Genomic DNA, 14,753 nt, shown 5'->3' on the forward strand with positions numbered 1-14,753 from the left:
GTTGGGGGGTCCTAGGGCAGGCCGGGGGGGGGTCTGAGAGGGATTTGGGGGTCCTGAGGGGGTCTGGGGGTCCTGGGGGGGTCTGGGGGAAGGGGTTGGGGGTCCCAAGAGGGTCTAGGGGGTCCTGGGAGGGGGCGTTCTGAGAAGGATTTGGGGGTCCTGGGGGGGGTCTGGGGGAGCTTTGGGGGTCCCTAGGGCAGTCTAGGGGGGTCCTGGGGGATCTGGGGGGGGGGGTCCTGAGGGGGATTTGGGGGTCCTGAGGGTCTGGGGGAGCTCTTGGAGTCCTGAGGGGGACCTGGGGGAGGGGCTTGGGGGGTCCCTAGGGCAGGCCAGGGGGGTCCTGAGGGATCTGGGGGGGAATTGGGGGGGTCCTGAGGGGGATTTGGGGGTCCTGAGGGGCTCTGGGGGAGGGGGTTGGGGGATCCAGGGGTGGGGGTGGGGGTCTGAGAGGGATTTGGGGGTCCTGGGGGGGTCTGGGGGAGGGGGTTTGGGGGGTCCCTAGGGCAGTCTGGGGGGGTCTTGAGGGATCTGGGGGTGGGTTGGGGGGTCCTGAGGGGGATTTGGGGGTCCTGGGGGGTCTGGGGGAGCTCTGGGAGTTCTGAGGGGGTCCTGGGGGAGGGGGTTGGGGGGTCCCTAGGGCAGGCCAGGGGGGTCCTGAGGGATCTGGGGGGGAATTGGGGGGTCCTGAGGGGGATTTGGGGGTCCTGAGGGGCTGGGGGAGGGGGCTGGGGGTCCCTAGGGCAGGCCAGGGGGGTCCTGAGGGATCTGGGGGGGAATTGGGGGGGTCCTGAGGGGGATTTGGGGGTCCTGAGGGGCTGGGGGAGGGGGCTGGGGGTCCCTAGGGCAGTCTTGGGGGCTCCTGATGGATCTGGGGGGGAACTGGGGGGGTCCTGAGGGGGATTTGGGGGTCCTGAGGGTGTCCTGGGGGAGGGGGTTGGGGGATCCGGGGTGGGGGTGTGGGGGTCTGGAGGAGCTTTGGGGGTCCTGAGTGGGTCCTGGGGAAGGGGGTTGGGGGGTCCCTAGGGGAGTCCAGGGGGGGTCCTGAGGGGGATTTGGGGGTCCCAAGAGGGTCTAGGGGGTCCTGGGGGGTTCCTAGGGGGGCGTTCTGAGAAGGATTTGGGGGTCCTGGGGGGGTCTGGGGGAGCTTTGGGGGTCCTGAGTGGGTCCTGGGGGAGGGGGTTGGGGGTCTCTAGGGCAGGCCAGGGGGGTCCTGAGGGATACGGGGGGGGGGGAGGGGAACTGGGGGGTCCTGAGGGGCTGGGGGAGGGGGCTGGGGGGGTCCCTAGGGCAGTCTGGGGGGGTCCTGAGGGGGATTTGGGGGTCCTGGGGGAGTTCTGGGGGTCCTGAGGGGGTCCTGGGAGAGGAGGTTGGGGGGTCCCTAGGGCAGGCCAGGGGGGTCCTGAGGGATCTGGGGGGGAATTGGGGGGGTCCTGAGGGGGATTTGGGGGTCCTGGGGGAGTTCTGGGGGTCCTGAGGGTGTCCTGGGGGAGGGGGTTGGGGGGTCCCTAGGGCAGGCCGGGGGGGTCCTGAGGGATCGGGGGGGGTCTGAGAGGGATTTGGGGGTTCCCAAGAGGGTCTGGGGGGTTCCTGGGGGGGCGTTCTGAGAAGGATTTGGGGGTCCTGGGGGCTTCTGGGTGGCCCTGGGTGGCTGGGGGTGGCCCGGGGGGGCTCCTGGATGGCCCTGGGTGAGGTCTGGGTGGCCCTGGGGAGGGTCCTGGGTGGCTCTGGGTGGTCGTGGGGGGGTCCTGGGTGGCCCTGGGGGGTCCCTGGGGGGGGTCCTGGATGGCCCTGGGGGGGTCCTGGATGGCCCTGGGGGGGGTCCTGGATGGCCCTGGGGGGGTCCTGGATGGCCCTGGGGTGGCTCTGGGTGGCTGTGGGTGTCCCGGAGGGGGGCCCTGGGTGGCTGTGGGTGGCTCTGGGTGGCCGTGGGTGTCCCGGGGGGGGGTCTGAGAAGGATTTGGGGGTCCTGGGGGGGTCCTGGATGGCCCTGGGGGGGTCCTGGAGGGGTTCTGAGAAGGATTTGGGGGTTCTGGGTGGCTGTGGGTGGCCCTGGGGGGGTCCTGGGTGGCCCTGGGTGGCCCTGGAGGGGTCCTGGGGAGCTCCTGGGTGAGGTCTGGGGAGTCCCTGGGTGGCCCTGGGGGGGGTCCTGGGTGGCCCGGGGGGGGTCCTGGGTGGCCCGGGGGGGGGTCCTGGATGGCCCTGGGGGGGCCCTGGGTGGCCCTTGGGGGGGTCCTGGGTGGCCCTGGGGAGTCCCTGGGTGGCTCTGGAGGGGTCCTGGGGAGGGTCCTGGGTGGCTCTGGGTGGCCCTGGAGGGGTCCTGGGTGGCTCTGGGTGGCCCTGGGGAGTCCCTGGGTAGCCCTGGGGTGGCTGTGGGTGGCTGTGGGTGTCCCGGGGGGGGGTCTGAGAAGGATTTGGGGGTCCTGGGGGGGTCCTGGATGGCCCTGGGGGAGTCCTGGAGGGGTTCTGAGAAGGATTTGGGGGTTCTGGGTGGCTGTGGGTGGCCCTGGGGGGGGCCTGGGGAGGTCCTGGGTGGCCCTGGGGGGTTCCTGGATGGCTCTGGGGAGTCCCTGGGTGGCTCTGGGTGTCCCTGGAGGGGTCCTGGGTGGCCCTGGGGAGTCCCTGGGTGGCCCTGGAAGGGTCCTGGGTGGCCCTGGGGTGGCTCTGGGTGGCCGTGGGTGTCCCGGGGGGGGGTGTCTGAGAAGGATTTGGGGGTCCTGGGGGGGTCCTGGATGGCCCTGGGGGCGTTCTGAGAAGGATTTGGGGGTCCTGGGTAGCTCTGGGTGGCTCTGGGTGGCCCTGGGTGTCCGGGGGGGGGTGCGGAGCGCCGCGCTCAGCGTCGCCCCCTGGCGGCAGGCCGCCCCCGGGTACCACATGGCCAAGATGATCATCCGGCTGGTGACTGCCATCGGGGAGGTGGTGAACCAGGACCCGGCGGTGGGAGACCGCCTGAAGGTTCTCTTCCTGGAGAACTACCGCGTGTCCCTGGCGGAGAAGGGTGAGGGGCGCCCCCCAGCGGCACCCCCGGGCCCCCACACCCCCCCCCCGAGCCCCCCCATGGCACCCCAAACACCCCCCCCCCCACCCCGGGACATCCAACCCCAGCCAGGGACAGCCAGACCCAACCGAGACCCCCAGGGCAACCTGGCACAGCCTCTGGGGACCCCAATCCTGCCCTGGCACAGCCCTGGGTGCCCCAATCCTGCCCTGGCACAGCCCTGGACACCCCAATCCTGCCCTGGCACAGCTCCTGGGCACCCCAATCCTGCCCTGGCACAGCCCTGGGCGTCCCAATCCTGCCCTGGCACAGCTCCTGGGCACCCCAATGCTGCCCTGGCACAGCCCTGGGTGCCCCAATCCTGCCCTGGCACAGCTCCTGGGCACCCCAATGCTGCCCTGGCACAGCCCTGGGTGCCCCAATCCTGCCCTGGCACAGCCCTGGGTGTCCCAATGCTGCCCTGGCACAGCCCTGGGTGTCCCAATCCTGCCCTGGCACAGCCCTGGGTGTCCCAATGCTGCCCTGGCACAGCCCTGGGCACCCTAATATTGCCCTGGCACAGCCCTGGGTGCCCCAATCCTGCCCTGGCACAGCCCTGGGCGTCCCAATGCTGCCCTGGCACAGCCCTGGGCACCCCAATCCTGCCCTGGCACAGCCCTGGGCACCCCAATCCTGCCCTGGCACAGCCCCTGGGGACCCCAATCCTGCCCTGGCACAGCCCTGGGTGCCCCAATGCTGCCCTGGCACAGCTGCTGGGCACCCCAATCCTATCCTGGCACAGCCCTGGGCACCCCAATCCTGCCCTGGCACAGCCCTGGGTGTCCCAATGCTGCCCTGGCACAGCCCTGGGCACCCCAATCCTGCCCTGGCACAGCCTCTGGGGACCCCAATCCTGCCCTGGCACAGCCCTGGGTGCCCCAATCCTATCCTGGCACAGCCCTGGGTGTCCCAATGCTGCCCTGGCACAGCCCTGGGCGTCCCAATCCTGACCTGGCACAGCCCTGGGTGCCCCAATCCTGCCCTGGCACAGCCCTGGGTGTCCCAATGCTGCCCTGGCACAGCTCCTGGGCACCCCAATACTGCCCTGGCACAGCCCTGGGTGCCCCAATCTTGCCCTGGCACAGCTCCTGGGCGCCCCAATCCTGTGCTGGCACAGCCCTGGGTGCCCCAATCCTGCCCTGGCACAGCCCTGGGTGTCCCAATGCCACCCTGGCACAGCTCCTGGGCACCCCAATCCTGCCCTGGCACAGCTCCTGGGCACCCCAATCCTGCCCTGGCACAGCCCTGGGCGTCCCAATCCTGCCCTGGCACAGCCCTGGACACCCCAATCCTGCCCTGGCACAGCTCCTGGGCGCCCCAATCCTGCCCTGGCACAGCCCTGGGTGTCCCAATCCTGCCCTGGCACAGCTCCTGGGCACCCCAATCCTGCCCTGGCACAGCCCTGGGTGTCCCAATCCTGCCCTGGCACAGCTCCTGGGCACCCCAATCCTGCCCTGGCACAGCCCCTGGGCGCCCCAATGCTGCCCTGGCACAGCCCTGGGCACCCCAATCCTGCCCTGGCACAGCTCCTGGGCGCCCCAATCCTGCCCTGGCACAGCCCTGGGTGTCCCAATCCTGCCCTGGCACAGCTGCTGGGCACCCCAATCCTATCCTGGCACAGCCCTGGGCACCCCAATCCTGCCCTGGCACAGCTCCTGGGCACCCCAATCCTGCCCTGGCACAGCCCTGGGTGCCCCAATCCTGCCCTGGCACAGCCCTGGGCACCCCAATACTGCCCTGGCATCCCTGGGTGCCCCAATACTGCCTTGGCACAGCCCTGGGTGCCCCAATACTGCCTTGGCACAGCTGCTGGGCACCACATTACCACTCTTACACCACCTTGGGCTCCCCAGTACTGCCCTGGCACAGCTCCTGTGCCCCCCAGCCGTGTCCCTGCCCTGTGCCCGGTTCCCGGTGCCCCCCCCGGCCGTGTCCCTGCCCTGTGCCCGGCTCCCGGTTCCTGGTGCCCGGTGCCCCCAGCCGTGTCCCTCCCCTGTGCCTGGTGCCCCCCAGCCGTGTCCCTGCCCGGTTCCCGGTGCCCCCCCAGCCTTGCCCCTCCCCTGTTCCCGGTGCCCCCTGGCCGTGTCCCTCCCCTGTGCCCGGTGCCCTGTGCCCGGTTCCTGGTGCCCCCCAGCCGTGTCCCTGCCCGGTGCCCGGTTCCCTGTGCCCGGTGCCCCCCAGCCGTGTCCCTCCCCGGTGCCCGGTTCCCGGTTCCCAGTGCCCGGTTCCCGGTGCCCCCCAGCCTTGCCCCTCCCTGGTTCCCGGTGCCCCCAGCCGTGTCCCTCCCCGGTGCCCGGTTTCCGGTTCCCGGTGCCCCCAGCCGTGTCCCTCCCCCGTTCCCGGTTCCCGGTGCCCCCCAGCCGTGTCCCTCCCCGGTTCCCGGTGCCCCCAGCCGTGTCCCTCCCCCGTTCCCGGTTCCCGGTGCCCCCCAGCCGTGTCCCTCCCCGGTTCCCGGTGCCCCCAGCCATGTCCCTCCCCCTCCCTTGTGCCCCCCAGCCGTGTCCCTCCCCGGTTCCCGGTTCCCTGTGCCCGGTTCCCGGTGCCCGGTTCCCGGTGCCCCCAGCCATGTCCCTCCCCCTCCCTTGTGCCCCCCAGCCGTGTCCCTCCCCGGTTCCCGGTTCCCTGTGCCCGGTTCCCGGTGCCCGGTTCCCGGTGCCCCCAGCCATGTCCCTCCCCCTCCCTTGTGCCCCTCAGCCTTGCCCCTCCCCGGTTCCCGGTGCCCCCCAGCCGTGTCCCTCCCCCGTTCCCGGTTCCCAGTGCCCCCCGGCCGTGTCCCTCCTCGGTTCCCAGTTCCCGGTTCCCTGTGCCCGGTTCCCTGTGCCCGGTTCCCGGTGCCCGCTGCCCGGTTCCCGCTGCCCGCTGCCCCCTGCCCGGTTCCCTGTGCCCGGTTCCCGCTGCCCGCTGCCCCCTACCCGGTTCCCGGTTCCCGTTGCCGACCCCAGCCCTGCTTCCCGCCCCCGCCCCGCAGTGATCCCGGCCGCAGACCTGTCGGAGCAGATCTCCACGGCCGGCACCGAGGCCTCGGGCACCGGGAACATGAAGTTCATGCTGAACGGCGCCCTGACCATCGGCACCATGGACGGCGCCAACGTGGAGATGGCCGAGGAGGCCGGCGAGGAGAACCTCTTCATCTTCGGCATGAGGGTGGAGGACGTCGAGGCGCTGGACCGCCAGGGGTGGGTGTGGCAGCCCCCGCCCCGCCCCCAGCCCCGCCCCCCGCCCCGCCCCCGGGGCTGGGATGGCAGCCAGGGAGCGCCCCCCCCCCCCCCCCCCCCGAGGTGCCCCTTGAATGTCCTACAGCTCCCGTGGCACCTCATAGCTCCCCCTGGCACCCCATAGCTCCCCCTGGCACCCCATAGCGCCCCCTTTGGCTCCCTATAGTCATCCTCCTGGCACCCCATAGCTCCCCTTTGGCTCCCTGTAGTCCTCCCCATGGCACCCCATAGCTCCCCCCTTGGCACCCCATAGCCCCCCCTGGCACCCCATAGCGCCCCCTTTGGCTCCCTATAGCTCCCCTTTGGCTCCCTATAGTCATCCCCCTGGCACCCCATAGCTCCCTACCACTCCCTACAGCTCCCCCTGGCACCCCATAGCTCCCCTTTGGCTCCCTGTAGTCCTTCCCATGGCACCCCATAGCTCCCCCCTTGGCAACCCATAGCCCCCCCCATGGCACCCCATAGCTCCCTACAGCTCCCCATGGCACCCCATAGCCCCCCCTTGGCTCCCTGTAGTCCTCCCCTTAGCACCCCATAGCCCCCCATGGCACCCCATAGCTCCCTACAGCTCCCCATGGCACCCCATAGCTCCCTACAGCTCCCTATAGTCCTCCCCATGGCACCCCATAGCTCCCCTTAGCACCCCATAGCCCCCCCCCAGCACCCCATAGCTCCCCTTGGCTCCCTGTAGTCCTCCCCTCACACCCCATAGCTCCCCTTTGGATCCCTATAGTCCTCCCCATGGCACCTCATAGCTCCCCATGGCACCCCATAGCTCGCCCTTGGCTCCCTGTAGTCCTCCCCATGGCACCCCATAGCTCCCCATGGCACCCCATAGCTCCCCTTTGGCTCCCTGTAGTCCTCCCCATGGCACCCCATAGCTCCCCATGGCACCCCATAGCTCCCCTTTGGCTCCCTGTAGTCCTCCCCATGGCACCCCATAGCTCCCCATGGCACCCCATAGCTCGTCCTTGGCTCCCTGTAGTCCTCCCCATGGCACCCCATAGCCCCCCCATGGCACCCCATAGCTCCCCCTTGCCTCCCTATAGTCCTCCCCATGGCACCCCATAGCTCCCCATGGCACCTCATAGCTCCCCGTGGCACCCCCTAGCTCGCCCTTGGCTCCCTGTAGTCCTCCCCTGGCACCCCATAGCTCCCTACAGCTCCCCATGGCACCCCATAGCTCCCCATGGCACCCCATAGCTCCCCCTTGCCTCCCTATAGTCCTCCCCATGGCACCCCATAGCTCCCCATGGCACCCCATAGCTCGCCCTTGGCTCCCTGTAGTCCTCCCCTGGCACCCCATAGCTCCCTACAGCTCCCCATGGCACCCCATAGCTCCCCACCATTCCCTACAGCACCCCATAGCTCCCCTTTGGCTCCCTGTAGTCCTCCCTTCACACCCCATAGCTCCCTACAGCTCCCCATGGCACCCCATAGCTCCCCCTGGCACTCCATAGCCTCCCACTGGCTCCCTGTAGTCCTCCCCTGGCACCCCATAGCTCCCCCTTTGCCTCCCTATAGTCCTCCCCCTGGCACCCCATAGCCCCCCCATGGCACCTCATAGCTCCCCATGGCACCCCCTAGCTCGCCCTTGGCTCCCTGTAGTCCTCCCCTGGCACCCCATAGCTCCCCCCCTTGGCAACCCATAGCTCCCCATGGCACCCCATAGCTCCCCCCTTGGCTCCCTGTAGTCCTCCCCTCGCACCCCATAGCTCCCTACCACTCCCTATAGCTCCCCTTGGCACCCCATAGTCCCACCTCTGGCACCCCATAGCTCCCCCTTTGGCTCCCTGTAGTCCTCCCCTGGCACCCCATAGCTCCCCCCCTTGGCAACCCATAGCTCCCCATGGCACCCCATAGCCCCCCCCATGGTACCCCATAGCTCCCCCTTGGCACCCCTGGGCACCTTGGCACCCTATAGAACCCCAGGCACCCCCTTGGCACCTAGGCATCCCCTGGGCACCCTATGGCACCCCTGGCACCCCCTGGGCACCCTATGGCACCCCTCGCACCCCCTTGGCACCTAGGCACCCCCTGGGCACCCTATAGCACCCCTGGCACCCCCATGGCACCCCTAGCATCCCCTGGGCACTCTATGGCACCCCCCATGGCACCTCGGCACCCCCTTGGCACCCTATGGCACCCCAGGCACCCCCTTGGCACCTAGGCATCCCCTGGGCACCCTATGGCACCCCTGGCACCCCCTGGCACCCTATAGCACCCCAGGCACCCCCTTGGCACCCTATAGCACCCTGGCACCCCCTGGGCACCTAGGCATCCCCTTGGCACCCTATGGCACCCAGGCACCCCCATGGCACCTAGGCACCCCCTGGGCACCCTATGGCACCCCTGGCACCCCCTGGGCACCCTATAGCACCCCAGGCACCCCCTGGGCACCCTATGGCACCCCCTGGGCACCCTATAGCACCCCGGCACCCCCATGGCACCCCTAGCACCCCCTTGGCACCCTATGGCACCCCTGGCACCCCCTTGGCACCTAGGCACCCCCTGGGCACCCTATAGCACCCCTGGCACCCCCTGGGCACCCTATGGCACCCCTGGCACCCCCTGGGCACCTCGGCACCCCCTCCCTTGGCTCCCCATCCCCTCCCCACAGCTCCCTCAGCCCCTAGCCGCCCCGGGGGGGGGTGTGGGGAGGGGGTCCCCTGCGTGCCCCCCCCCGAGCCTTGCCCTGCCCCTGCCCCTGCCAGGTACAACGCCCAGGACTACGTCTCCCGGCTGCCGGAGCTGCGCCAAGCCCTGGACCAGCTCAGCTCAGGCTACTTCAGCCCGCGGCAGCCTGACCTCTTCCGGGACATCGTCAACATGCTGCTCAACCACGACCGGTGCGCGGCCCCGCGGCGCGGCCCCGCGGGCTGGGGCGGGGGGTGGGGGGGGCTTCGGAGGAGTCGTTAAGGGGCTCAGGGAAGGCTAGGGGGAGGGTCGGGAGGTCCTAAGGGGGTCTTAAGGGGGCTTAGAGGGGGGGTTGGGGGGCTAGGGAGGTCCTAAGGGGGTCCTAAGGGGGTCCTTAAGGGGATCCTAGGGGGGGCTTAGAGGGGGGGTCGGGGGGCTAGGGAGGTCCTAAGGGGGTCCTAAGGGGGTCTTAAGGGGGTCCTAGGGGGGGCTTAGAGGGGGTCGGGGGGCTAGGGAGGTCCTAAGGGGGTCCTAAGGGGGTCTTAAGGGGGTCCTAGGGGGGGCTTAGAGGGGGGTCGGGGGGCTAGGGAGGTCCTAAGGGGGTCCTAAGGGGGTCTTAAGGGGGTCCTAGGGGGGGCTTAGAGGGGGTCGGGGGGCTAGGGAGGTCCTAAGGGGGGTCCTAAGGGGGTCTTAAGGGGGTCCTAGGGGGGGCTTAGAGGGGGTTGGGGGGCTAGGGAGGTCCTAGGGGGGTTCTAGGGGGGCTTAAGGGGGTTCTAGGGAGGCTTAGAGGGGGGGGTCGGGGGACTAGGGAGGTCCTAAGGGGATCCTAGGGGGGGCTTATTAGAGGGGGGATTGGGGGGCTAGGGAGGTCCTAAGAGGGTCTTAAGGGGGCTCAGAGGGGGGGTTGGGGGGCTAGGGAGGTCTTAAGGGGATCCTAGGGGGGGCTTAGAGGGGGGGGTTGGGGGGCTAGGGAGGTCTTAAGGGGGCTTAGAGGGGGGTCGGGGGGCTAGGGAGGTCCTAAGGGGGGTCCTAGGGGGGCTTAGAGGGGGGTTTGGGGGGCTAGGGAGGTCCTAAAGGGGTCCTAAGGGGGTCTTAAGGGGGTCCTAGGGGGGGCTTAGAGGGGGGTCGGGGGGCTAGGGAGGGCTCTAAAGGGGTCTTAAGGGGGTCCTGAAGGGGGTTTGGGGGGGCTAGGGAGGTCCTAAGGGGTCCTAAGAGGGCCTTAAGGGGGTCCTAGAGGGGCGTAGAGGGGGGGTTGGGGGGCTAGGGAGGGCCTCTAAAGGGATCTTAAGGGGGTCCTGAAGGGGGTTTGGGGGGGCTAGAGAGGTCCTAAGGGGTCCTAAGAGGGCCTTAAGGGGGTCCTAGAGGGGCGTAGAGGGGGGGTTGGGGGGCTAGGGAGGGCCTAAAGGGGTCTTAAGGGGGTCCTGAAGGGGGTTTTGGGGGGGCTAGAGAGGTCCTAAGGGGTCCTAAGAGGGCCTTAAGGGGGTCCTAGAGGGGCGTAAGAGGGGGGGTCGGGGGGCTAGGGAGGGCCTAAAGGGGTCTTAAGGGGGTCCTGAAGGGGGTTTGGGGGGGCTAGAGAGGTCCTAAGGGTCCTAAGAGGGCCTTAAGGGGGTCCTAGAGGGGGCGTAGAGGGGGGGTTGGGGGGCTAGGGAGGGCCTAAAGGGATCTTAATGGGGTCCTGAAGGGGGTTTGGGGAGGTCCTAGGGAGGCTTAGAGGGGGGTCAGGGGGCTAGGAAGGTCCTAAGAGGGTCTTAATGGGGTCCTAGGGGGGCTTAGAGGAGGTCGGGGGGCTAGGGAGGTCATAAGGGGGGTCTTAATGGGGTCCTAGGGGGGCTTAGAGGGGGGGGTCGGGGGCTAGGGAAGTCCTAAAGGGGTCTTAAGGAGGTCCTGAAGGGGGTTTGGGGGGGCTAGGGAGGTCCTAAAGGGGTCCTAGGGGGGCTTAGAGGAGTCTTTAAGGGGTTCTGGGAGGGCTAGGGGGAGGGTCGGGAGGTCCTAAGGGGGCTTAGAGGGGGGGGTTGGGGGGCTAGGGAGGTCTTAAGGAGGCCCTAAGGGGTCCTAAGGGGGTCCTGGGGGGCTTAGAGGGGGGGGCTGGGGGGATAGGGAGGTCCTAAAGGGGTCCTAAGGGGGTCTTAAGGGGGTCCTAAGGGGGCTTAGAGGGGGGGTTGTGGGGCTAGGGAGGTCCTAAGGGGATCCTAGGGGGGGCTCAGAGGGGGGGGTTGGGGGCTAGGAGGTCTTAAGAGGGTCTTAAGGGGGCTCAGAGGGGGGGTTGGGGGGCTAGGGAGGTCCTAAGGGGATCCTAGGGGGGCTTAGAGGGGGGGTTGGGGGGCTAGGGAGGTCTTAAGGGGGCTTAGAGGGGGTCGGGGGGCTAGGGAGGTCCTAAGGGGGGTCCTAGGGGGGCTTAGAGGGGGGGTTGGTGGGGCTAGGGAGGTCCTAAGGGGATGTTAATGGGGTCCTGAAGGGGTTGAGGGGGGCTAGGGAGGTCCTAAAGGGGTCCCTAGGGGGGCTTAGAGGAGTCTTTAAGGGGTTCTGGGGGGCTAGGGGGAGGGTCGGGAGGTCCTAAGGGGGCTTTAGGGGGGGGGTTGGGGGGCTAGGGAGGTCTTAAGGGGGTCTTAAGGAGGCCCTAAGGGGTCCTAAGGGGGTCCTGGGGGGCTTAGAGGGGGGGTCTGGGGGATAGGAGGTCCTAAAGGGGTCCTAAGGGGGTCTTAAGGGGGTCCTAGGGGGGCTTAGAGGGGGGGTTGTGGGGCTAGGGAGGTCCTAAGGGGGGTCCTAGGGGGGGCTTAGAGGGGGGTTGGGGGGCTAGGGAGGTCCTAAGGGGGTCTTAAGGGGGTCCTAGGGGGGGCTTAGAGGGGGTTGGGGGGCTAGGGAGGTCCTAAGGGGGGTCCTAGGGGGCTTAAAGAGGGGGGTCGGGGGACTAGGGAAGTCCTAAAGGGGTCTTAAGGGGTCCTGAAGGGGGTTTGGGGGGGCTAGGGAGGTCCTAAGGGGGTCTTAATGGGGTCCTAGGGGGGCTTAAGGGGGTCCTAGGGGGGCTTAGAGGAGGTCGGGGGGCTAGGGAGGTCCTAAGGGGGGTCCTACGGGGGCTTAGAGGGGGGAGTTGGGGGGGTCCTAAGGGGGCCTAGAAGAGTCTTTAAGGGGCTCTGGGAGGGCTAGGGGGAGGGTCGGGAGGTCCTAAGGGGGTCCTAGGGGGGCTTAGAGGGGGGGGTCGGGGGCTAGGGAAGTCCTAAAGCGGTCTTAAGGGGGTCCTGAAGGGGTTTGGGGGAGCTAGGGAGGTCCTAAGAGGGTCCTAGGGGGGCTTAGAGGAGTCTTTAAGGGGTTCTGGGGGGCTAGGAGGAGGGTCGGGAGGTCCTAAGGGGGTCTTAAGGGGGCTTAGAGGGGGGGTTAGGGGGCTAGGGAGGTCCTAAGGGAGGGTCCTAGGGGGGCTTAGGGGGGGTCAGGGGGCTAGGGAGGTCCTAAGGGGGTCTTAAGGGGGTCCTGAAGGGGGTTTGGGGGGGCTAGGGAGGTCCTAAGGGGGTCTTAATGGGGTCCTAGGGGGGCTTAAGGGGGTCCTAAGGGGGCTTAGAGGAGGTCGGGGGGCTAGGGAGGTCCTAAGGGGGGTCGTAGGCGGGCTTTAAAGGGGGGAGTTGGGGGGTCCTAAGGGGGCTTAGAGGAGTCTTTAAGGGGTCTGGGGGGCTAGGGGGAGGGTCGGGAGGTCCTAAGGGGGTCTTAAGGGGGTCCTAGGGGAGCTTAGAGGGGGGGTTGGGGGGCTAGGGAGGTCCTAAGGGGGGTCCTAGGGGGGGCTTAGAGGGGGGTCTGGGGGGATAGGGAGGTCCTAAAGGGGTCCTAAGGGGGTCTTAAGGGGGTCCTAGGGGGGCTTAGAGGGGGGGGTTGTGGGGCTAGGGAGGTCCTAAGGGGGGTCCTAGGGGGGGCTTAGAGGGGGGTTGGGGGGCTAGGGAGGTCCTAAGGGGGTCTTAAGGGGGTCCTAGGGGGGGCTTAGAGGGGGTTGGGGGGCTAGGGAAGTCCTAAAGGGGTCTTAAGGGGGTCCTAGGGGGGGCTTAGAGGGGGTTGGGGGGCTAGGGAGGTCCTAAGGGGGGTCCTAGGGGGGCTTAAAGGGGAGGGTCGGGGACTAAGGAAGTCCTAAAGGGGTCTTAAGGGGGTCCTGAAGGGGTTTGGGGGGGCTAGGGAGGTCCTAAGGGGGTCTTAATGGGGTCCTAGGGGGGCTTAAGGGGGTCCTAGGGGGGCTTAGAGGAGGTCGGGGGGCTAGGGAGGTCCTACGAGGGCTTAGAGGGGGGAGTTGGGGGGTCCTAAGGGGGCCTAGAAGAGTCTTTAAGGGGCTCTGGGAGGGCTAGGGGGAGGGTCGGGAGGTCCTAAGGGGGTCCTAGGGGGGCTTAGAGGGGGGGTCGGGAGCTAGGGAAGTCCTAAAGCGGTCTTAAGGGGGTCCTGAAGGGGGTTTGGGGGAGCTAGGGAGGTCCTAAAGGGGTCCTAGGGGGGCTTAGAGGAGTCTTTAAGGGGTTCTGGGAGGGCTAGGGGGAGGGTCGGGAGGTCCTAAGGGGGCTTAGAGGGGGGGGTTGGGGGGCTAGGGAGGTCTTACGGGGGTCTTAAGGAGGCCCTAAGGGGTCCTAAGGGGGTCCTGGGGGGCTTAGAGGGGGGTCTGGGGGGATAGGGAGGTCCTAAAGGGGTCCTAAGGGGGTCTTAAGGGGGTCCTAAGGGGGCTTAGAGGGGGGGTTGTGGGGCTAGGGAGGTCCTAAGGGGGGTCCTAGGGGGGCTTAGAGGGGGGTTGTGGGGCTAGGGAGGTCCTAAGGGGGGTCCTAGGGGGGGCTTAGAGGGGGGTTGGGGGGCTAGGGAGGTCCTAAGGGGGGTCCTAGGGGGGCTTAGAGGGGGGTTGGGGGGCTAGGGAGGTCCTAAGGGGGTCTTAAGGGGGTCCTAGGGGGGGCTTAGAGGGGGTTGGGGGGGCTAGGGAGGTCCTAAGGGGGGTCCTAGGGGGGCTTAAAGAGGGGGGGTCGGGGACTAGGGAAGTCCTAAAGGGGTCCTTAAGGGGGTCCTGAAGGGGGTTTGGGGGGGCTAGGGAGGTCCTAAGGGGGTCTTAATGGGGTCCTAGGGGGGCTTAAGGGGGTCCTAGGGGGGCTTAGAGGAGGTCGGGGGGCTAGGGAGGTCCTAAGGGGGGTCCTACGGGGGCTTAGAGGGGGGAGTTGGGGGGTCCTAAGGGGGCCTAGAAGAGTCTTTAAGGGCTCTGGGAGGGCTAGGGGGAGGGTCGGGAGGTCCTAAGGGGGTCCTAGGGGGGCTTAGAGGGGGGGTCGGGGGCTAGGGAAGTCCTAAAGCGGTCTTAAGGGGGTCCTGAAGGGGGTTTGGGGGAGCTAGGGAGGTCCTAAGAGGGTCCTAGGGGGGCTTAGAGGAGTCTTTAAGGGGTTCTGGGGGGCTAGGAGGAGGGTCGGGAGGTCCTAAGGGGGTCTTAAGGGGGCTTAGAGGGGGGGTTAGGGGGCTAGGGAGGTCCTAAGGGAGGTCCTAGGGGGGCTTAGGGGGGGTCAGGGGGCTAGGGAGGTCCTAAGGGGGTCTTAAGGGGGTCCTGAAGGGGGTTTGGGGGGGCTAGGGAGGTCCTAAGGGGGTCTTAATGGGGTCCTAGGGGGGCTTAAGGGGGTCCTAAGGGGGCTTAGAGGAGGTCGGGGGGCTAGGGAGGTCCTAAGGGGGGTCGTAGGCGGGCTTAAAGGGGGGAGTTGGGGGGTCCTAAGGGGGCTTAGAGGAGTCTTTAAGGGGTCTGGGGGGCTAGGGGGAGGGTCGGGAGGTCCTAAGGGGGTCTTAAGGGGGTCCTAGGGGAGCTTAGAGGGGGGGTTGGGGGGCTAGGGAGGTCCTAAGGGGATCTTAATGGGGTCCTAAGGGGGTTTGGGGGCTCCTGGGGGGCT

At 68.3% G+C, this 14,753-nt stretch overlaps 1 pseudogene; it reads left to right on the forward strand.

Annotated features, from left to right (window-relative positions):
• Window positions 1-9,098, forward strand: part of LOC137461416 (glycogen phosphorylase, muscle form-like) — a 30,507-nt pseudogene extending 21,409 nt beyond the window's left edge.
• The last annotated feature ends 5,655 nt before the right edge of the window (window positions 9,099-14,753 follow it).

Source organism: Melanerpes formicivorus, unplaced genomic scaffold (genome assembly GCF_026170545.1).
Source record: "Melanerpes formicivorus ecotype bairdi unplaced genomic scaffold, bMelFor1.0.p_v2 SCAF_2106, whole genome shotgun sequence".
NCBI lineage: Eukaryota > Metazoa > Chordata > Aves > Piciformes > Picidae > Melanerpes > Melanerpes formicivorus.